Here is a 25,430-nt window from a genome sequence, read left to right as displayed (position 1 = left end):
AAAGGAACTCAAAGGTATAGAGTAAAAAACTCCCTCCATCCACGTCCACCTGATACCCAGGTCCTGCCTAGAAGCTAGCACTTTTGCCATTTTCTTGTGGATCCTTCCAGAGGTATGTATGTGTAAACAAATAAATGCAAATAAATATTTTTACATGAACATTAGTATTCTATAGAATACTAACCAGCCTCTCTCCTAAACCTTCTTTACAATACATCTTGGGGAGTTTGCATTATTATTTCTTTTTTTTTTTACTGTTATGTTAATCACCATACATTACATCATTAGTTTTTGATATAGTGTTCCATGATTCATTGTTTGTGCATAACACCCAGTGCTCCATGCAGGAACGTGCCCTCTTTAATACCCATCACCAGGCTAACCCATCCTCCCACCCACCTCCCCTCTAGAACCCTCAGTTTGTTTTTCAGAGTCCATCATCTCTCATGGTTCGTCTCCCCCTCCGATTTCCCCCCTTCATTCTTCCCCTCCTGCTATCTTCTTTTTTTTTTCTTAACATATATTGCATTATTTGTTTCAGAGGTACAGATCTGTGATTCAACAGTCTTGCACAATTCACAGCGCTCACCATAGCACATACCCTCCCCAGTGTCTATCACCCAGCCACCCCATCCCACCCCACTGCCCACTCCAGCAACCCTCAGTTTGTTTCCTGAGGTTAAGAATTCCTCAGCAGAGAAAGTCAATTATCATATGGTTTCACTTATTTGTGGAATATAAGGAATACCATGGAGAACATTAGGAGAAGGAAGGGAAAAATGGGGGGGGTGGAATTGGAGGGAGAGATGAACCATGAGAGACTACGGACTCTGAGAAACAAACAGGGTTTTAGAGGGGAGGAGGAAGGGGGGATTGGTTAGCCCGGTGATGGGTATTAAGGAGGGCACGTACTGAATGGAGCACTGGGTGTTATATGAAAACAATGGATCGTGGATCACCACATCAAAAACCAATGATATATTGTATGGTGACTAACATAACATAATAAAATTAAAAAAAGAAAAAAGAATTCCTCATATCAGTGAGGTCATATGATACGTGTCTTTCTCTGATTGACTTATTTCGCTCAGCATAACACCCTCCAGTTCCATCCACGTCGTTGCAAATGGCAAGATCTCATTCCTTTTGATGGCTGCATAATATTCCATTGTATATATATACCACATCTTTTTTATCCATCCATCTGTCGATGGACATCTTGGCTCTTTCCATAGTTTGGCTATTATGGACATTGCTGCTATAAACATTGGGGTGCATGTACCCCTTTGGATCACTACATTTGTATCTTTGGGGTAAATACCCAGTAGTGCAATTGCTGGATTGTATGGTAGCTCTATTTTCAACTTTTTGAGGAACCTCCATACTGTTTTCCAGAGTGGTTGCACCAGCTTGCATTCCCACCAACAGTGGAGGAGGGTTCCCCTTTCTCCGCATCCCTGCCAACATCTGTCATTTCCTGACTTGTTAATTTTAGCCATTCTGGCTGGTGTGAGGTGGTATCTCATTGAGGTTTTGATTTGGATTTCCCTGATGCTGAGCGATGTTGAGCATGCATTATTATTTCATAAAGATCTGCCTCATTCTTGTTAATGGCTATATATTCCAATGTATGAATTGTCATAATTTATTTAGCTGGTCTCCAGTTAATGGGCATTTTTATCTCATTTCCAATATCTTACTCTCACAAACAATGTTGCAGTAAATAACCTCATATATAGATCATTTTTAAAACATATGATTTTACACATATTTTACACACATATGACACATAGGATAAAGTCCTATTGGCATTTGTCCTTTTTGTAGATATCTTTATAGAGATTACTTCTCATAAAAACTGCCTGGTCCACCCTGGGCCCGGAAGGGTGATGTGGCTGGGGCTTCGCCGGCCTCACTATGTCTGCCATTTTCAATTTTCAGAGTCTGTTGACTGTCATCTTGCTGCTTATATGTACCTGTGCTTACATCCGATCCTTGGCACCCAGCCTCCTGGACAAAAATAAAACTGGATTGTTGGTATATTTTGGAAGTGCACCAGAATTGGTGAATGGAAGAGTCCTTACGTTGCAGTATGCTGTGTAGTGATGGCCTTCAGCATCCTCTTCATACAGTAGCTTGGAAGAATATCAGAATTTAATTGCTATCAGATTTCAGTATGAAAAAAGGACTTATTTACAGAAAATAATGGAATGAATGGTTAACCCTTTTATCTCTGAACATTGAATGAGATAAATTTCCAGCTGCTGTTCTCTATTTTTATTATTGGACCAATGTTCTATATAAATAGGATGTAACCATTTAATACTCAAAGAGTTTAATATGTCTGTAACAATCAACCTCAGTACTGTTACTACAATATTACATTCTGCAAATGTTATTCTGTTATGTCAGATACCAGTTTTTAGTGAGGTATCTCTAAGGTGCATAATAGAAAACAAAATTGGTAAATGACCCAAGTTTCTTTCACTGTGATTCGGGAATGATAAATCCTTATAGAATGAGACATTTTTCTGGACTAGCTTTTTTATTGGAAAAAAAAAAAGGTTCCATTTGTGTTGGTAAGGACTGCATTCATATTTAATAATGCTTGCTTTTTCCTCTGGTCACACCAGAGCATTAACAGAGTACCTCGAAGCAAACTCTCTAGTGTATCCCAGGTGTTTCAGCCTTTTATAACAAGCCTATGCAGTTCTTAAGGAAGAAGATAAATGAGATCAGACTTAAGAGTAGTACCAGGAAGATGTTCACACTTAGCATAAAAGAGTTTAGAATAGATGACTGGCATAGTAGCCTCTGAAAACTCTGGATAAGTATGGATAAATATCTTAAGCATAAATTTGACCAGCTGTCATTCTCTAAATAAGACTGCATTCTTAGAGCGAAAATAGCAAAATAGAACAATTACAGAATGATTATCCTATTTGTGTTTTTCATTCTTTTATTCTTTTTAGTGTCAGGTCTCCACTTATTTTAATTGCCCCAAAACACAAACTGTATTTTGTTTGTTTTTAAATACAGCACTTTAAATCTAGAAAAACAAAACAAAACAAAACAAAAAACTGTCTGGTATTGTTTTTAAAAACCAACTATCTACATTTAATTTAACTATAATTTAATATAATGTAGATAATTAAATAGTCTGCATTTTAATATCTAATTTTAGTTATCTACATTTAACTTTTTCCCTATACTCTTTTCATTGAGTATAAAGTATTTGTAGACTCCTCACTATAAATATACTCTTTAATTTACTTTAAAGTATAAAGTCTTTCCAATTTATTACCTGAAATTGTATCCTGGATTCTCTTCTTCTAGTATGGATTTTTCATATGTCTTTTACATTTATTCAGCTTCTGTTCTTTAACCAAAGTCTGTTCTTTTGAATAACAGAATTAGCCTCAAATTGGTTGGGAAATTTTTCCTTGATTCATTGCTCCTTGATTCCAGTAAACTGAGTTTTTCCTTCTGGTCAAGAGTTTGAGGGCTGGGGGTTGACAGTTTGTGTTCTTTGTTTTGCTCGTTGGCTGTGGGCAAAACAGCTGTTTTCTTTCTCTGTGTTGTTAGACTGTGGACACCATCAAGGCAAGGGTGCCTAAAACTTGATAGGAAGAACACTGGAACTTTGGTCTGTTGCCCCTGTAGGACCCTTGTGGGAGTTTGTTTTTGTTAGTGAGATTATCAATCTTAACTGATTTTGGATTCAGTTCCAAATATCCTCACTTCCACTCTATCCTTTATTTCTCTGAGCCACAGTACAAGGGAAGAAAGTGATATTTTAGTGGCCCAGTTGGGCCAAAAACTAGCAATTTTAAAGATGAGAGTTCCCCATTGGAACTCTTACCCTCCCCAACCCACCAAAACCCCAATTCCACCAAACCATTAGAGAGAGTTTCAATCTCTTGTCCATCCTTTAATAATATTTACTCCAGTCTTTACTGTAGCTTTCACTTATTTCATTCTAAGTGTTCTTGGCAAGAAGTGGAAATCTATTTTGGTCCAAATGATACAAACTTAAACTTAATCAGTAAAACATTAGTTAAGTGGAAGGAGAATAAAATTTTCCCATCTAATACTTGGCCTGTTTATTTATTAGATAATTTGATTACAAAAGTCTTGAAAAGGAACAGATGAATTCAGCTCTTTTTATCCCAAAATGAAATAGGAGGTCAGAAAATAGGATCATTTTCTCTTACTTTGTTTAACTTTATTTATATTCAGCTAATCCCATTATTACCCGTAATAATAATAAAATAATAAAAATGGTTTTCCCTTGTAGGTAACTTTTGGTTTCTCTCTTGCTGCTTTAAAATTCTCTCTTTATCTTTAATCTTTGACATTTTTTTATAAAGATTTTATTTATTTATTTGACAGAGAGAGACACAGCGAGAGAGGGAACACAAGCAGGGGGGAGTGGGAGAGGGAGAAGCAGGCTTCCCGCCGAGCAGGGAGCCCTATGCGGGGCTTGATCCCAGGACCCTGGGATCACGACCTGAGCTGAAGGCAGACGCCTAATGACTGAGCCACCCAGGTGCCCCTAATCTTTGACATTTTAATTATTATGTACCATGGCATGGACTTCTTTGGGTTCATCTTGTTTGGAACTCTCTGTGCTTCTTGGTAACAAGAAAGTTGGTAACAAAAAGTTACTTACAAGGAAAAACCTATAAGGCTATCAGCCGATTTTTCAGCAGAAACGTTGCAAGCCAGAGAGGAGTGGCATGATATATTCAAAGTGCTAAAGGGAAAAAACCTACAACTTACTTTACCTGGCAAGGTTATCATTCAGATTTGAGGGAAAGATAAAGAGTTCCCCAGACAAACAAAAGATAAAGGAGTTTATCACCACTAAACTAGACTTCTTTAAGTGGAAAAGATATGGCCATAATTAGCCATAAGAAAAATACGAATAAAAAGATGTAAAATATGACAACATATACATAAAATGTGAAGGGAGTAAGAAGGGAAATAAAAGGAAGAAGAAAAAGGAAGATTTTCTTTTTTGTTTTTGTTTTGTTTTGTTTTTTAAGAATGTGTTTGAACTTAAATGACCATCAAATTAATATGGATTGCTATTTACTTAGGATGTTATATATGAACCTCTTGATAACCACAAACTCCAAGCCTATGATAGATACGCAAAAAATAAAGGGAAAGAAAGCCAAACAAAACACTATAGGTATTCATTATGCAAAGAAAGAGAGCAAGAGAAGAAAACAAAGAACTATAAAAACAACTAGAAAACAAATTTTTAAAGTGGCAATAAGTACATACCTATTAATAATTACTTTAATGTAAATGGCCTAAATGCTCCAATCAAAAGACATAGAGTGGCAGAATGGATAAAAAGAAAACCAAGACCAGTCTGTATGCTGCATACAAGAGACTCACCTTAGACCTAAAGATTCATACACACTGAAAGTGAAAGGATTGAAAACATTCTCTATGCAAAGAGAGAGAGAAAAGAAAAGAAAAAAAGAAAAGCTGGGGTAGCAGTATCAGACAAAATAGGAAAAAAAAAAGACTGTACAAAAGACAAAGAAGGGCGTTGCAAATGATGGAGGGATCAATCCAATAAAAGCATGTAACAATTGTCAATCTCTACACACCCAACACTGGAACACTTAAATACATAAAGAAAATATTAATGGACATATAGAGAGAAATTGATGGTAATACAATCATAGTAGGGGACTTTAACATTTCACTTACATCAATGGATAGATCATCCAGACAGAAAATAAAAAAGGAAACAATGTCTTTGAATGACACATTGGACCAGATGGATATAACAGATATATACAGAACATTCCATCCAAAAACAACAGACTGCACATTCTTTTCAAGTGCACATGGATCATTCTCCAGAGCAGATCACATAGTAGGCCACAAAACAAGCCTCAATAAATTTAAGATTGAAATTATACCACGCATATTTTCTGACCACAATGATATGAAACCGAAATAAATCACAAGAAAAAACTGGAAAAACACGAACACGTGGAGACTAAATAACATGATACCAAACAATGAATGGGTCAATGAAGCAGTCATAGAAGAAATAAAAAAATACTTGGAAACAAATGAAAATGAAAATGCAATGGTCCAAAATCTCCAGGACACAGTGAAAGCAGTTCTAAGAAGGAAGTATATAGCAACACAGGCCTATCTCAAAAAAACAAGAAAAAACTCAAACAATCCAATATTATGCCTATAGAACCTAGAAAAAGAAGAAAAAGCAAAGCCCAAGGTGAGTAGAAAAAAAGGAAATAATAAAGATCAGAGCAGAAATAAATGGTGTAGAGACTTAAAAAACAGTAGAAAAATTCATTGAAACCAAGAGCTGGTTCTTTGAAGATAAACAAAATTGGCAAACCTTTAGCCAGATTCATCAAGAAAAAAAGAGAAAGGAACCAAATAAATAAAATCAGAAATAAGAGAGAACTAACAACTGACATCACAGAAATACAAAGGATTATAAAAGAACACTATGAAAAATTATATGCCAACAAACTGCACAACCTAGAAGAAATTCCTAGAAACATACAATCTTCCAAAACTGAACCAGGCAGAAATAGAAAATCTGAACAGATCAATTACAAATAATAAAAGTGACTTGGTAATCAAGAAACTACCAAATAATAAAAGTCCAGACCAGAATGTAAATTCTACCAGACATTTAAAGAAGAGCTAATACCTATTCTCATTAAACTATTCTAAAAAATAGAAGAGGAAGGAAAGCATCCACATATATTCTATGAGGCCAGGGTTACCCTGATACCAAAACCAGACAAAGACACCACACGAAAAAGAAAACTATGGGCCAATATCTATGATGAACATAAATGCAAAAATCCTCAACAAAATATTAGCAAACTGCATACAACAATATATTAAAAAGATCATTCACCACAATTAGGTGGGATTTATTCCCAAGATGCAAGGATGGGTCAATATTCACAAATCAATCAATGTCACATAACACACCAACAAAATGAAGACTAAAAATCATATGATCATCTCAATAGATGCAGAAAAAGCATTTGACATGATTCAACATCCATTCATGAGAAAAAAGCCCTCAAATGGAGTTAGAGAGAACATACCTTAACATAATAAAGACCATATATGAACAACCCACAGCTAAAATCATCCTCAATGGTGAAAAACTGAGAGCTTTCCCTCTAAGGTCAGGAACAAGACAAAGATGTCCACTCTTGCCCTTTTATTCAATGTAGTACTGGAAGTCCTAGCCACAGCAGTCAGACAAGAAAAAGGAAATAAGAGGCATCCATATTGGTGAAGAAGCTAAATTGTCACTATTTGCAGATGACATGATATATACTTAGAAAATCCAAAAAACTCCACCAAAAAACTACTAGAAGTAATAAATGTGTTCAGTATGTGGCAGGATAAAAAATTAATACCCAGAATTCAGTGGCATTTTTATACACTAACAATGAAGTCATGGAAAGAGAAATTTAAAAAAATACATCATTTACAATTGCACCAAAAATAACAAAATACCCAGAATAAATTTAACCAAAGAAGTGAAAGACTTGAAGTCTGAAAACTACAAAACACTGTTGAAAGAAATTGAAGATTACATAAACAAATAGAAAGATAGACCATGCTCATGGACTGGAAGAATTAATATTGTCAAAATGTCCATATTATCCAAAGCAATTCACAGACTCAGAGCAATCCCTATGAAAATACCAACAGCATTTTTCACAAAACTAGAACAAATAATACTAAAATTTGTATGGAACCACAAAAGACCCCAAATAGCCAAAGCAACTCTGAGAAAGAACAGAGCTGGAGTTATCACAATTCCAGATTTCAAGATGTACTACAAATCTGTAGTAATTAAAACAGTATGGTACTAGCACAAAAATAGATACATAGATCAATGGAACCAAATAAAGACCCCAGAAATAAACCCAGGTTTATATGGCCAATTACTCTATGACAAAGGAGGCAAGAATATACAATGGGGAAAAGAGTCTTTTCAATAAATGGTGCTGGAAAAACTGGACAGATACATACAAAAGAATGAAATTGGACTACTTTCTAACGCCATATACAAAAATAAACTCAAAATGGATTAAAGAGGGGCGCCTGGATGGCTCAGTCAGTTAAGCGTCTGCCTTCAGGTCAGGTCATGATCCCAGGGTCCTGGGATCGAGCCCCACGTTGGGCTCCCTGCGCAGCGGGGAATCTGCTTCTCCCTCTACCCTTCTCCCCTGCTTGTGATATCTCTCTCTCTCTTTCTAATAAATAAGTGAAGTTTTTAAAAAATGGATTAAAGACCTAAATATGAGACCTAAAAACATAAATATCCTAGAAAAGAATATAGGCAGTAATATCTCTGACATCTGCCATAGCAACATTTTTCTAGATATGTCTCCCAAGGCAAAAGAAACAAAAGCAAAAATAAACTATTGGGACTACATCAAAATAAAAAGCTTTTGCACTGCAAATGAATCCATCAAGAAAACTTAAAGACAACCTACTAAATGCGAGAAGTTATTTTGCAAATGAAATATGTGATAAAGGGTTAGTATGCAAAATATATAAAGAACTTATACAACTGAATACCAAAAAAACAAATAATCCAATTAAAATATGGGAAACATGAACAGATATTTCTCCAGAGAAGATATACAGATGGCCAACAGACACATGAAAAGATGCTAACATCATTAGTTAATTAATTAAAAAATTAATAACTAACATCATTAGTTATCAGGGAAATACAAATCAAAACCACAATGAAATATCACCTCATACCTGTTAAAATCAAGAAGACAAGAAACAACAAGTGTTGGCAAGGATGTGGAGAAAAAAGAACCCCTGTGCCCTATTGGTGGGAATGCAAATTGGTACAGCCACTGTGGAAAACAGTATGGAGATTCCTCAAAAAAATAAAAATGAAATACCATATGATCCAATAACTCCATTATTGGGTATTTACCTAGGGAAAACGAAAACACTGACTTGAAAAAATTTATGTACCCCCATGTATTACAGCAGCATTATTTACAATAGTCAAGACATGGAAACAACCTAAGTGTCCATCAATAGACAAATGGATAAGGAAGATGTGACACACACACACACACACACACACACACACACACACACACACACACACAATGCAATAAAAAAGGATGAGATGGTGCCATTTGAGAGAACAGATGGAGCTAGAGGGTATTATGCTAAGTTAAATAAGTCAGACTGAGAAAGACAGATACCATTTGATTTCACCCACTTTGGAATCTAAAAAAAAAGTGAATAAACAAACAAAAAGCTAAATCAGAACTATAAGTAGAGAGAACAAACTGACGGTTGCCAGAGGGGAGGGAATGGGGGGATAGACAAAATGGGTGAAGAAGAGTGGGAGATACAGAATTCCAGTTATGGAATGAAGAAGTCACAGGAATAAAAGGCACAGCATAAGGAATACAGCCAATGATATTGTTATAGTGATATAATGGGACACATGGTAGCTACACCTGTGGTGAACATACCATAATGTATAAAATTGTCAAATCACTAAGTTGTACACCTGAGACTAATGTAACATTGTGTGTCAAATATACTCTAAATAAATAAATACCAAATAAGTAAATAACAATTATCAAAATGGCAAAATAGCACTTACTCTTTGTCAAGCAACTTCTAAGAACTTAATATGTGTTAACTCACTTAAAGCTTGACACATAATGACTATACTATGCATGAAGCTCTGCTCCAGCAGAGATGGCTTGTAAATCTGTATCAGAGCTTCTTAGAGGCCAATTTAAGAATGGAACAGTAAAAAGTTACATCACAGTGACTATAAGTTAAAAATAAGCCAGTTTGTCAGGAAGAGCCCAGAAAATTCTTGTTTTTGTGAGCCAAGAAAAAATTCTTCCATGGATCTTAGAGCACACCAATGTCAACCTTGATTTTAATAATTAGATCCATAAACTAATTTCCTTATAATTTTCTTCAATGTAGGCAGAGAGCTTAACACCCAAGCATAGTTGAGTAAAAGCAGTTTTATAAGAGGCCAACATGATATGCTGTACATAGAAATTCTTCTGTAACCTGACTTGATCCAAATATGAAATTTAGACTATTTTGAGAAAGAGATGATCCATTAGGAAATCCTCATAAATGTGATTTTCCAAACTGAGATTTTATAATTATGAGGCAGCATAATTCAGAATTCAAAGATATACTGTTAGGTAACAAACAGGCAGACATCCCATGTTATTATTTGAGGATGGAATTGTACGATTCAACAGTCAACCAGCTAAAAGATTCATGTCCTATTGAGAAAGTATGAGAAACCTAACCAGGATGCATGCCTCTTTATGGAGGTAGGAGTAGGGAGTGTCTTGCAACAGGCCAAGATTCTTTAATACTGCTGTGGTAGTTTGCATTATTGGCTTCAATTCCTCACACCTTATTGTAACTTGGAGCTTGCCCTGTTGCTTAATAGTTCCTCCTACTAAAGGTGACATTGGCTATTCCAGTGTCCTGGACAGAAATGACAGTTTGCCAGTTCTGAACCTAGACCTTAAGAGACCCTGTATATTTTTGCTTGTTCTCTTGAGCCTATGCCATTACCATGAGATGAACTTACTTTGGATATTTGCTGCCCCTTTCATCTGGGCCTAAAAATAAACAGGTGTTGAGCAGAGATGTTCTAACCTATTTGTAGGCCTTTAGCATGAGACAGAGCCAGGTGCTGCAGGCGAAGGCACATCTTCACTAGCTACTTCACAGACCTATGAGAAAAATAAAAGCTTTTGTTAAATGGTACTGGGATTTTTTTGGGGGGGGGGTCTGGTTATTTGTTACACACCAGTGGCTGACTATTGCAATTGTGCTAGGTCAGTTGCCAACACATGAAAAGCTAGAAAATGGAGGTTCTAAATTTTTACCCCATAGAATATTGCAATGATAATTTTAGCTTGGAGAGGTTTTAAAGCAAGTTTATCACATATTTTTTCCTGCTTTGTCGAAGATTAGTTGACCATGGAGTTGAGGGTCCATATCTGGGCTCTCTATTCTGTTCCATTGGTCTGTATGTCTGTTTTTGTGCTAGTACCATGCTGTCTTGGTGATCACTGCTTTGTAATATAGCTTGAAATCAGGCAACGTGATGCCCCCAGCTTTGTTTTTCTTTTTCAACATTTCCTTGGCGATTCAGGGTCTTTTCTGATTCAATATAAATTTTAGGATTGTTTGTTCTAGCACTTTGAAAAATGTCATTGGAATTTTGATTAGGATGGCACTGAAAGTATAGATTGCTCTGGGTAGCATAGACATTTTAACAATGTTTATTCTTCTGATCCATGAGCATGGAATGTTTTTCCATCTTTTTGCGTCTTCTTCAATTTGTTTCATGAGTGTTCTGTAGTTCCTAGAGTATAGATCCTTTACCTCTTTGGTTAGGTTTATTCCAAGGTATCTTATGGGTTTTGGTGCTATTGTAAATGGAATCAATTCTCTAATTTCTCTTTCTACAGTTGCATTGTTAGTGTATAAGAAAGCAACTGATTTCTGTGCATTGATTTTGTATCCTGCCACATTACTGAATTGCTGTATGAGTTCTAGTAATTTGGGGGTGGAGTCTTTTGGATTTTCCACATAAAGTATCATGTCATCTGCGAAGACACAGATGTAGTGAAAAGAGGGCCATATGCACCTCAGTGTTCATAGCAGCAATGTCTGCAATAGCCAAACTGTGGAAAGAGCCGAGATGCCCTTCAACAGATGAATGGATAAAGATGATGTGGTCTATATATACGATGGAATATTACTCAGCCATAAGAAAGGATGAATACCCAACTTTTACATCAACATGGATGGGACTGGAGGAGATTATGCTAAGTGAAATAAGTCAAGCAGAGAAAGTCAAATTATCATATGGTTTCACTTATTTGTGGAATATAATGAATAGCATGGAGGACATTAGGAGAAGGAAGGGAAAAATGGAGGGAGGAAATTGGAGGGGGAGACGAACCACGAGAGACTATGGACTTCGAGAAACAAACTGAGGGTTTTAGAAGGGAGGGGGTGGGGGGATGGGTTAGCCCAGTGATGGGTATTAAGGAGGGCACGTACTGCATGGAGCACTGAGTGTTATATGAAAACAATGAATCATGGATCACTACATCAAAGACTAATGATGTATTGTATGGTGACTAACATAACATAATAAAATAAAATAAATCAAAGATAAAAAAATAAAGCAAGTTTATCAAAGCACCCACTTTGACTATAAAATATATTAAGAAAGTACCTAACACAATGTCTTTCTATCATTAAACAATGTAAATTCTTGAAGCCTTAAATAAAATAATAGTAACAACTATATCTTTTTATTTTTATTTTTTATTTATTTTTTTAAAGATTTGTATTTATTTATTTGACAGAGAGAGACACAGCAAGAGAGGGAACACAAGCAGGGGGAGTGGGAGAGGCAGAAGCAGGCTTCCCGGTAAGCAGGGAGCCTGATGCTGGGCTCAATGTGGGGCTCGATCCCAGGACCCCAGGATCATGACCTGAGCCGAAGGCAGATGCTTAACGACTGAGCCACGAGACAAAGGTAAGCCAGGTATTACACTAGGCACATTAATTATCTCATTTCACTTTCATCAGTTATGCGAGGTAGATGGTAAAAATGCAAACTTCTGTCAGTGAGTATTGGCCAACCAATAGTTACTTAAGAGAGTTAATTTTCAAATTCCCTGTAAGTAACAAAATCTTTGGCTGGTGTTCTCCATTCTATTATTAACTAAAGAGGTTTGGAGTAACTTTCTGAGGTTTGGAAACCACACTTTGGTCACTTTGCCTACAGAAATAAGACTTAGTACCTCCATTTCCTCTGGCAAATATTTTCTGGGTCTATGACAATTTCCTTAATTTTCTACCCTTGTGACTTGTTAGTGTTATAGGGATTTTATTGCCATGATCAGAATTGAAGATGTTTAGTCAACTGATTAAAAGGAAAGTCATATTTTGTTTGGGTTTCAATGAACCTATTCACCTGAAGACACTTAGTCAAGCCTTTTTACATTGTAGATTGAAAAGCACAAGCACACTCTTTTTGCAACTCATCCTATCAAGAGGAGTCTATTCCCTACCCTTCAAATCTAGACTGTTCTTATCGCTTGCTTTGACCAAAAGAATATAGTAGAAGTGAAGTTATGACTTTCAAACTAGAACTTAAGCTTCCGCCTTGGTTCTTTGAGAATGCTGCCCTGAGACTGACATGTGAGGCAGCCAGTCTAGCTTACTGAGGATGAGCGGCCACAGGAGAACCAAGTGCCCCTACTGATAGCCTCGCACCAGCTGCCAGATATGTGCCTGAGGCCATCTTGAACCTCTGGCTGTAAACCCAGGAAAAACCAGCAGCACCCAGCCAACACACAGAACTTGAGAAATAGTAAATTGTTGTTGGTTTAAACCACTAAGTTTTGGTGTGCTTTATTACACCGAAATACATAGCTCATACTTTTTCTTCTTATTCCCGGGAGCATAGTGGAAAATATTAGATAATTTGGGAAAAGGTAGTGAACGAAGGAGAACAGACAGCGAGTAAGTTCTATGCAGATGGATCATACAGCTTTACTTCAGCAACAGGAAAGGGGAAAAATGAAGAAAGTATCATTGCAGATGAGAAGAGATGAGTGAGTCTGCAGATAAGGGAGATAACCAGTGAACTGTGTGTGGGGGGGGGGAACAGCTCTGTCATTGCACCTTGGTGACCCTGCATGTATCCAAATAGGCCAGATTTGGTCTGCAGCCTGCCCTAAGTCTGGTGAGCCTCCTTCTGTTCTTCTTGGAATGCGAGAACCTGAAGGCTTGTGAGGAGGGGCTACCAGGACATTTCTCACTTGCTTTCCTATCTGTCAGGGAGACTGACATGAGACAGTATCTCACTGTCTCCCTGGTTCTGATGAGGTGTGAGGCATTGTGCCTCACTCCCCCTTAGAAGGAAGCGCAGGCTATAAAATTGTTTAGCTGCAATCTAGAATTCCCTCCTTGGCAACAGAGAGTATTTCGAGTTGATTTGTAATCATCTGGCCCTTTTGTTTCAGTGCCATCCTTCTTGGTTTGTGAAACAGGCACCTTTGGCTACTCTTCCACGTCTGTGTAAGTAATAAACCCTCTAAAGCTAAAAAGGACTCATGGTCCTTACTGGCCAATTCCTGCAGGCCTTGGCCATGGCCTTGCCTGCTGTCTGACACAGGTCGTTAATGAAAACAAAACAAAACAAAACTTGTCATAAAGAATTAAAAACAACAAACCATAATTTTGTAGTTGAAGTAGGATGAAAATTTGACATATTTTCTGTTCCCCACCCTATCCCAAATCTCATCTTCAGTAATGAATACATGGATTATCAACACTTCAGTTATTTGTCATCCATACCCCTAACTAACCTTTACAAGTTCATCTGTACCAACAATAAATGCATCTCAATAAATGAAAAACCTACATATCCCTTAGAAAGATAGTCTGGAATGGCTTAGAAGCAAAGGTACAGCAAATATTTAAAATTTTAACTCCTATCTCAGGGAAAGTGTATATACTTCATCATAAATTCTCAAGTTACTGAAATATTTAAGACAGAACTCATGAATTCTCTTTTTTCTTGTCATTGTTAACTGCCCATAAAGAAAAACAAGTCAGAAAAATAAATCAGCAATACCGAGAATTTAATTTTACTGCTATGTAAATAATTTTCCAAATAAACAAAATTTGGGTGGAATGGATATTTTCTGTACAAAAGAACCTGACTCTCAAAGTGCATAAATATACCTCTGATATTAAAGTCTTTAGGGAAGCATGTAGAATTTAGGGAGACTTTCAGTGAGAATTCCCATTCCAAAAATGTTTATTAAAATGAACTTATTTTGTTCTTTCATTCTCCCCACTACCTGTGAAGGTGAAGAGTCCTTAAATGTAAATTTGAAACATTGGACACCAGGAGGACACCAGAAGAAAAGCAAAGAACTTGGATTATAAATAGAATAAAAGAGGCTCTGAGTAATTAAAAAGTACCTGTGAACACATCCTGTGCAAAACCTAAGCAAGGATTCTGCCCACTCTGGTCAGATAGAGAGCTACTTTTGCTCTAAGTAAATAGCAAGCTAAATGAGCCCTTTTTTTTTTTTTTTTAAGATTTTATTTATTTATTTGACAGAGAGAGACACAGCGAGAGAGGGAGCACAAGCAGGGGGAGTGGGAGAGGGAGAAACAGACTCCCCGCCGAGCAGGGAGCCTGATGCGGGGCTCGATCCCAGAACCCTGGGACCATGACCTGAGCCGAGGGCAGACGCTTAACGACTGAGCCACCCATTAAGAGGATATTTGAGCCATGTGGAATGTAAACAATGAAAGTGGTCTAGCCAAACTAGTTTCTACTTTATGCAGACACCATTCATTCTTCTACACTTAAAATTTTTTAAGTGTGTGCAGGCCAATATGGGGATGGGGTACTCATCCATGAATAAAAATGTAACAATTCAATTGACATCCACTGAGTGCTAACCACGAGCCAGGCATTATAATTATCCCATGTGTCTCCTTGGCTCTAGCTTTCCCTACTGTAATCCACTTCTCTGCTTAAAATTATTCCAGGGCTGCCCAGTGCTTCCAGAATGAAACACAAACACTTGAATCCGGGGCAAACAGCCCAGCCCTCGCCAGCCTCTCCGGGATCCTCCCTGCCAGGCTTCCTTCCCATCTTAGATCCCCTGCCCCAGACAGACTTGAGTTTCCCGGAGGTGCCCTGACTTCCATGCCTTCGTACGTGCCGGCGCCTCCTCCGATCCCTACCCTTTCTATCTCCAAAAGAGTAAATGCTCCTTCTTATTCTGTAGTATAATCTGCCTATAACTATGCCAGCACTGATTTCAGTGAACTTGCTCCCTCCCTCATCCTTGTGATTCTACTGCTTAGCCAGGAATAGCAGTCAAAAAATGATTATCAGATTAATAGTGAACTTTAAGAAACGTGTATGAGTGTGAGCTGAGTGTGATCTTGGTATGAGCTGAGACAGTGGAAGTGTTTGTTATAGTGAAGATGAGAAGAATTCTTCAGAGAAAGAGTATGCTTTTAAAAATGGCACAGAGGTGTGAATTTTCAAAAGCTAATTATACTGATGGCTATGGATGCAAAGTCTCTCATGCATGGTTCACAGGAGTCCAGAGACTACTAGTTCTTATTTGTGAGGGTAAAAGAAAGGTGTGGACTTATGAATAAAGCGGACGAGGTTCACATGGCTTTGTATCAGGCTATGAGAGGTAAAAGACAGAGGACTAAAGTAAACCTTAGTTTTCATGATTCATCTAAAACCTTAGCATCTACTTTTTTTTCCTGACCCTGGGCTTGGAAAAAAATGCTTAACATGGCTTTAAAAAATTATACTGGCAAAAATGGGGCTAAAGCTTCTGGGACCATAATGAATGCACAGGACTTCCTTTGGAAGTGTAAAATTTGACTGGTGTTACGAGTCGATAGGAATCTAGGAAAAACTTTACAGGATAAGTAAGGAAGAAGGGAAAAAGAATGAATCTCAGTATTATGGAAATAATATTGGATTTGGAATTATAAGAGCTAAAACAAAGTCTGCTTATTCTTTTTCAATACTGGCATGGACTAGTCATAACTTCTCTATGCTTGCTTCCATATTTGTAAAGAAGTAATAAAGTAGCTCTGAGATTTCCAGTTAATATGGTAGATTAAACCAACATTGGAGATCTGCTCATTCCACAAAGTTTTAAAAGTTTTAAAATAGGTTTGAAAGTAAGAAAGGGAGATCTCCAAATAATGAAATAAAGAGGAAATAAGAAATCAGGATGTGGAGGGAGAGCTAGTGCTAAATACAGTCAGAGGGGCATTAGAACAAGATATACAGCTAAAGAGCTGGAGATTATAATCATGGGAGGAAGGAAGTTAAGGTATGCATGGCCCCATGCATGTTAGGTGCTATAGCAGGGGTCCTTTCATAAACCTAGGGGTCTGAGAGGCCTGAGAGACCTCTGAGCCAGAGATAGGCATGGAAAAAAGTCAATTGCATATTAAAGATCATTGTTTGGTAGGAGGATTATATATCAATTAAACGTCATTAAATTAAATATGCATATTAAAATTTAAGAGCAACCACTTAAAGAACAGAAATAGTATGTTAATCTTCCTCTTGTCTAGTAGATCAATAACAGACAGTAAAGAAAATGTATGGTAAATAAATATAGAATAAGATGGTGAATGTCAGTTCAAACAGTAATAATCACAATAAAAATAAATGCATTAAACTTATTAGTGAATTAATAGTGACAATAATAAAAACTGAATGGGAAGAAATCAGAGAGGGAGACAAACCATGAGAGACTCTTAACTATAGGAAACAAACTGAAGGTTGCTGGAGGGAGGTGGGTGGGGGATGGGGTAACTGGAGGATGGGTACTAAGGAGCGCACGTGTTGTGATGAGCACTGGGTGTTGTACGCAACTGATGAATTACTGAATTCTACATCTGAAACTAATGATGTACTATATGTTGGCTAATTAAATTTAAATAAAAAATAGTGACAATAATGATAATAATATATTAATATTCAGCTCATAAAGTTGTAAATTTAAATGAAATAAATGTTATGTAAATGCTTATTGTTAGGTACAATGCCAAATGTTGTTCATTCTCAATCCAAGTTCAGGTTTACCAATAACCTTTAAGACAAACTAACTGGAAGACTGTTCCCAAAGCATTTAGAAAGTTCAGTACTCAACTTGTATAAGTGCCTCTCATCTAATGATTTCCCATTCTTCCAACAGACAGAAATGGCAGCCTCCTGACAAGATGAAGAACCCATGTCGTTGAAGATTTCCGGGCTTGTTAATTTCTCACCAAATGTTTAGTGTTACTGGACTTAAGTTGGAAAAAAAAAGGAAAACGATGGATTTGGCTTCCAATTTACTTTGTCCTTTGTTCCATCTCTTCAGGAATTCAATTTGAATCTGTTTTACAATGTAAAAATTGTGTTAAAAATACAAAGCAAAATTGGATCAAATGAAATTTTTTTTGGTAATTAGATAACATTTGGGGTGATAATACTTTAAAAAATACTTTGGTACTGCTTCCAGAATATAGCATTTTAAAGCCTGATAGAACTGTGAAAACTTTCTAGCTCAGTGGGTTTCTGGTGCTGCGCTAAAGAATCATAGGGATCTGCACGGCCCTCGAGGCCATGGGAAGGAGGGGGTAGGATTCTGAGCAGAAGAGTCTCCAGGTGCCTTCTCATTGCTTCTTCAACTTGCTTAGGCTTCAACTGGGCTTCTGTGTGAGATTTCATTTGAAAATAGTGTAATATCTATAGAAAGAAAAGAAAAGGAAAGGGAAGGGAAGAGAAGGGAAGGGAAGGGAAGGAAAGAGAGGAGAGGAGAAGAGAAGAGAAGAGAAGAGAAGAGAAGAGAAGAGAAGAGAAGAGAAGAGAAGAGAAGAGAAGAGAAGGAAAGAAAGTTAAAAAACACTGAGCCCACATTCTGTTTTATAGATGATGAAACAGAGGTTCAGAGAAGGTAAGTGGCTTGCTCACTGCTGGCAGAGCAAATAAAAAACCAGGGACTAGAAATCAGCCTTTTTCTCCAATACTATCTCTATATTAGAGACAATGATTTTGTTTTTTTCTCCTGACAAAAGGAACTGAGGCATTGTATTAAGTGTTAGGACTAAAAATATAAATAAATTGTGGTCTTAGCCCTTAGGGGCCTTTGATTCTATGAGATCAGCTAGGAGAAAGTTTTAAGAAGGATGGAGCCATCAACAATTTTTAATGCAGTCATTAGAACCAAGAAGATGAGAAAAAAATAACCCAAGTAAATTAAAAGAAAAGAAAAGGAAAAGGACTCACTTTTAGAGCTGTTGAAATTTGACTCTATTATTGCCGTGATTTTACATTTATACCATCACAGTAAAATAGATCACTGATAAAATTTATATCTCCATAGATCTTTAAGAAGAAACTAGATAATCATTTGCTAACATGGTCTAGACTAATGGCTCCAAACTTTTCTGATCACATGTTTCAGAGTTCCCAGGACCACACTCACTTCTGACAACAACTGCAAGTTCAGGTGGTCCCCAAGACTACTCTCAGCTTTGATAATTCACTAGAATCCATAGAACTCACTGAAAGCTATTATGTTCAGTTACGGTTTATTACAGTGAAAGGATACAGGTTAAAATCAGCCAAGAGAAGAGACATATATAGAGCAACGTCCAGGAGAATTCTATGGATGGAGCTTCCAACTCTCCTCTCCTTGTGGAGTCATGAACAACATTAACTTCTGGCAATGTGTGACATTACACTTGGAGTATTGCCAACTAGGGAAGCTCTCCTGAGCCTTGGTGTCCAGAGTCTTTACTGGGGTTTGATCATACCTTTAGTGTCCAATTCCACTGAAGGTTAAGCTTATACTACTTGGTCCAAAGCCCCTACCATGTATCACATTGTTAAACCATCCAGTGTAGCCCAATGGTCTCAGGTAAACAAAGACAGTGTTATCAGGCAGGACATTCCAAGAGATCATTTCCTGGGAGATCATTTCCTGGGAGCTGAGGGCAAAGGCCAGGCCTCTCTTTAGATTAGGCTAATTCTTTACCTTTATAAATTAATAAATTATATACAAGTATGACATACTAGTATATAATGGACATTATGAAACACATAAAAATAGAATTTATTGAAGGAATATATAAAAAGTTAAATACCAAATCCAGAATAAGGAAGCCTAGGTCTCATCTCACTCTGCCATAAAAAAATCTTTGTGTCTCAGTTATCTTGTCAGTAAAATGGGAACAATTAGCATGGAGCTCAATATCTGTCAGCTGTTATTATTATCCAATGTGTATCTAAAAAAGGAAATAGAGCTTGAGAGTGTGAAGGGATGGGTCTTTTCTGGGAGTGGCTAGATTTGGAAAATTCAGTAAGGGTGGGGAAAAAATATAATACATTAATAACCAACAACAAAGAAAACTGCTTTGCTCTGAGGAAGTTCTTAAAGTTGTGCTAATATAATAATGTAGTAAATGGTGCTGAAATAGTTAGCTTGAATGTCTGCTACTAAAAAGGAGTTAACTAATTTACCAAAAAGTTCTAAAGAAATTAAGAGAAAAAAAGCTAAAATGATGCAGTGTGCTTACATGTTAAAAATATTGCATAGAGGGGCTCCTGGGTGGCTCAGTTGGTTGTGTCCAGCTCTTGATTTTGGCTTGGGTCATGATCCCAGGGTGGTGAGATTGAGTCCCATATGGGGTTCTGCACTCAGCAAGGAGTCTGTTTGAAATTCTCTCTCCCTCTCCTTCTATCCCTCCCCCAGTTCTCTCTCTGTCTCTCTCTGTAAATAAATAAAATCTTTAAAAAAATATATTGCATAGGGATGCCTGGGTGGCTCAGTAGGTTAAGCGTCTGCCTTTGGCTTGGGTCAGGATCCCAGGGTCCTGGGATCGAGTCCCGTATTGGGCTCCCTGCTCAGCCAGGAGCCTGTTTCTCCCTCTCCCTCTGCCTGCCGTTCCCCCTGCTTGTGTTCTCTCTCTCTGACAAATGAATAAATAAAATCTTTAAAAATATATATATTACATAGAAAAAAGATGTAAATTAAGTACAATAAAGCAATAAAGAATGAAAGAAAAATGGCTTTATCAGTAATTAATTATATGGGTTTCTCTGGGTCTCAGTTTCCTCATCTGTAGTTATGGAAATTGGAAAAAAGAATCTATAAAATTCCTTCTAGCTACAAAATTATCTATGGCTACCACAAAATTTGATCCTCAATAAGGGAGAATACATATAAAATATATATTTGCTTAGTTGCTAAAAAACAAGAAACACTCTTTTTTCTGCAGTTTTATTTTCCTTAAGTGTAAATAAATAGCACCATTAATAAAATAATTGAAAAAATATCTGTCAGACAATGAAGAAACAATTGGAAAAATTAAGAACTAGAAAAAATTACTCATTATCTCTGAATCTGGCTAATATCATGGGTACTTATATTATTGGTGATGTCTTCAGAAAAATTAGAACAATTATGAACAAAGCAAATTTAAAATGATGTTTGGTGTTTTTTTTGTAAAAAACAAACAAACATTAGATATAAGAATATAAAAGCATAGTCTACAAGTGGCTAATGGAATAAGGAGTTCTGGAAATTCATGAAAAGATTTCAAAGGTAATAATAGACTGCATGCAAAACAAAGCTTATGAAATCAGTGGCAATGTTAAATTGACTCAATTCTAAAGATGGAATCCTGGAACCAGAGGAGTCAATGTTGAACCATATTGTAGCCTACAAACATTGTTGCAAAAGGAAGGAGACATGTTCTAGAACCTTATAATATTGTATTCATCTCTGGAAACCAAAGATCTTACAAATGTTTGTAGAGCTAAAGAAATATAAAAGAGCCAATAAAGTAATGAAACCCTGGAACATATGAAGAAAGAAAGTGGGAACAACGAAATTCATAGAACCTGGAAAAGCAATAAGCAAAGAAAGGAAGGAGAATCTAGGATTGTCAGCATATTAATGACAATTAAGAAAAAAAATATTGGTGATAACATAAAAGAAAGAAAATTAAATTGAGCTTAGAAAGATTCAGTTTGATGACTGGTGAAATGGATTACAGTAAGTTTTGCTGAAACTAAAAAATGTATTATGAATTAGCCAATTCTCTTTGGGAATTCAAAGTTCTTAGTTTTTCTTTTATTTTGTCTATTTATTTCCCAGAGTAAAAAGTAAATGTAAACTAAAGGTAGACTCAAAGAACTAGATCAAGTCTCAAAATATTATCTGGCTAATTACTACAAGATACCATCCCATAATAGAACTGATTTTACTGCAAGATTATTTTTCATGAGTTCTGAAGACAGAGATTCTATAGCCATCTCTGGAAAACAAGTCTAATACTAAATGACCTCTACTGTCAAACATTATCTTTGTCTCATCAGACTTGCTTTTATTATAGATTTAGATTACTAGCTAATTTTCCCTGTATTTTTAAGTGGAGGAGTCTAAATTATCTTTTAACGTTTTCTTGACAACTCGGTTTTCTGGGAGCACAAATCATAAATACATAGCCCCTAAATGGATGATCACAAAGTGAATTCACCCCTGTAACCACAATTCAGGTCATGAAATAAGAACCCTGCTAGCACTTCCCAAGTCTTCCTATTCTCCTTGCCAGGCACGACCTTCCCCGCCTCCCCAAAGATAACCAGGAACCTGATTTCAAACACTTTGGTTTAGATACGCCTATTTTTTTTTTTTTTTAATTTACAAGAATGGCTAAACCATATGTTCTCTCTTTTTTAGTACCTTTTTAAATTGAGATATACTTCACACAACATAAAGTTCACCACTTCAAGGTGTATGCTTCAGTGGTTTTTACTGTAGTCTCTGTTGTGCAATCATCACCACTATCTAATTCCAGAATATTTCCATCTCCTACTTTACCCCACAAACAACCTGTACCTACTAGCAGTTAGTCCCAATTATATGTTCTCTTTTGCTTTTGGCTCCTTTTGCTCAAAATTATGCTTGCGAGATTCATGTGCTGTGTTCAGTAGCCAATATTTTTTTGAATAGAGCCTAAGGAGTGAAGTAGGTTTTCCTAACTAATTATGGTTCCATACCAAAACTAATGGTTTAGACTCTGATTGCAGTAGTATGAACCAGGAAGAGCTAAAAAACATTGATGTGTAGGCTCCATTCCAGATAAATAAATTATAATCGGGGGGTACGGTAGGGGTAGGCTGCGGCTTTAGTAGTTTTAAAAATTGTCCAGATGATTCTGTTGTTTGCCAGAGCTAAGAACTACCACAAACAACTAATCAGTAAAAGCCTGACGAAAAGGCGGCTCTAATTCAAAAGACAGTCTCTTGGACCCTCAGGCACACTGAATTAGATTCTTGAGACAGTGAGAATCTGCATTTTGACAAGTGACCCATGTGTTTCTTATAAGGCAGTTTCAGAAATATTGCAGGAAACCAATAATTATTTCTAAAAAAATAAATGACTTCATCAACAGAGGTTCCTATTGCTTTTAAACGAGAAAACACAGATGCCAGTTTAAGATACTCTTAATACATTAAAAAGAAACCATTTTCATGTATGATTTAATTAGAGTGATGAGAGGAAAAATATATTACATCTGCCTCATTTCTTTTAATTTGATATCAGTCCAAAGTGAAAACCCATCGGGAAGTAGCCTTTTCCACCTCTGCTCTGAGGTTAACACAGGAAACAGGTCTCCTTTTTTTAGACATCAGCCCAGTCTCAGTGTTGTCAACAGACTCTGAAATTCGCAATTTGCTTTCCATTCGTAATGGACAACATACAAAGAATCTTCTTCACATCACCAGATAAACATGTTGGGAAATTTTTTAAATGCAATTGCCAAGAAAAATGGCAAACAAAATGGAAAAGGAAAAGAAAATTCAGGAAAGGAAAAGACACCCCAAAACAGTCTGAAACAGACTTCATTATATATTGTAGTATGAAAGTAACAACTTTACCTATTGATAAGGAAGAACATTTTATTAGAAGCTAGAGTTGGCATTTGCCCTTGGAATGTATTTCTATCATCTGGTCCTGCTGGGGAATAGTTTATACATACCCGGGGCAAAGACAGTGCTTCATATACAGTATTCTTTACATCCTCAGCTCTTAATAATGTATCATTCTCATTATTGAAGGACAGCTTCCCTTATTGAAGTGTTCTCTTGATTTACTGCATGATTATCATAGCAAATTTTCACCTTGTCAATTGGTCACTAACAGTAAACTAGGTTCTGTTATTTAGTATACTAATTCAATACATTAGATGGTATTTAGCTGTCTAAATATACTAACATTTCTAAAATAAAATTTTAATTGTAGGATAGTTTAGATGCACAGAAAAATTGTGAAAGTAGCCCAGAGAATTTCTATATACCCATATGATACATTTATTACAACTAATGAGTTGGTATTTATACATAATTATTAACTAGAATCCAGAATCCATACTTTGTTCTGATTTCCTTAGTCTTGACCAAATGTCCTTTTCCGGTTCCAGGATCCAATCCAAGATACCACATTATTTTTGTCATGTCTCCTTATACTCTGGTGGGCTGTGACTGTTTTTCAGACTTTCGTTGTTGTTTTGTTTTGTTCGTTGTTTTTTTAAATAATATTGACACTTTTGAGCAGTGTTGGTCAGATAAGTTTTAGAGTATCACATAATAATAAACTTTTAAAGATAATTTATTCTTAGATTCAACTGATAAATTAGAAAAATTTGATTTAAAGTAATCCTAAAAGGAAAATAATCCTTTTGGGGATGGTTCAAACTATTAGGATCAATTCAAATAGACTTGAACGATTGGTCTTAGTGCATATAAAGGTATAACACAAGATAGACTACTTATGACTGATAGAATTATTGTCATTTCTAAAAACTGGAAATTAACTTTAGAAATTAATAAGAAATGAAATTATTTACATTCCTCTGGGTTCCAATTTTTGTTATTATTTTTGCTTACATTGCCATAAAGTTCATGTTATCTTGAGTTCTGTTTTTTTAATTTTTCACTATTTATAAACTTGTTCACGTGTTGAAGTAAAATGTATACTTGACATTTTTAAAAGCAGTCTAATAGGGCTCATTCTATTATATTAAAATATTTGTCTAACTACTCCCATTGTTGAATACTTGGTTTGTTTCTGTTTTTGTAATACTACTATTAACATCTTTGCACAAAAACAACTTAAAGTTGAACCAATTTGCATTTTCTCCAGCAATGCATATAATGCAAGCTTTTCTGCACAGTCACCAACCCTGAGTTCTTTCATATATTCTCTACTCTAGTATTTAATGCTGCTTTAAATTTGCTTTGCTATACACTGTTATTATTGGAGCAAAGTTGTTCATTTTTCCATGTCTCCTTGTGAAAACCGTTTCTTCTTCTTTTTTTTAAAGATTTTATTTATTATTTATTTGTCAGAGAGAGAGAGAGAGCACAAGCAGGGGGAGTGGCAGGCAGAGGGAGAATGAGAAGCAGGCTCCCTGCTGAGCAAGGAGCCCAGTGCCAGACTGGGTCCCAGGATCCTGGGATCACGACCTGAGCCAAAGGCAGACGCTTAACCTACTGAGCCACCCAGGTGCCCCTGTTTCTTCTTTTCCAAATAGGAACTTAAATGCCAACCTTATGGATGAAATTAGATGAAGAAAATTTGATTTACTAATATCCTCTTAGGTAGAACTGCCCTTTTTGGAAAATGGGAGTTTGTAGTCAAGGGCAAATATAAGCAGAGCTCTTTTGAGACTAGGGATAATTTTGTTAAGAAGGATGGGGGATGAGAGAG

At 36.4% G+C, this 25,430-nt stretch overlaps 1 pseudogene; it reads left to right on the top strand.

The window, feature by feature from the left end:
• Positions 1-1,866: 1,866 nt before the first annotated feature.
• Positions 1,867-2,524, top strand: LOC118521093 (protein kish-A pseudogene; annotated as a pseudogene).
• Positions 2,525-25,430: the final 22,906 nt, after the last annotated feature.

The sequence above is a fragment of the Halichoerus grypus genome, chromosome 3 (assembly GCF_964656455.1).
Source record: "Halichoerus grypus chromosome 3, mHalGry1.hap1.1, whole genome shotgun sequence".
In the NCBI taxonomy this organism is placed as follows: Eukaryota; Metazoa; Chordata; class Mammalia; order Carnivora; family Phocidae; genus Halichoerus; species Halichoerus grypus.
The sequence above is the reverse complement of the archived record's forward strand: the minus strand, read 5'-3'. Positions and strand labels throughout refer to the sequence as shown.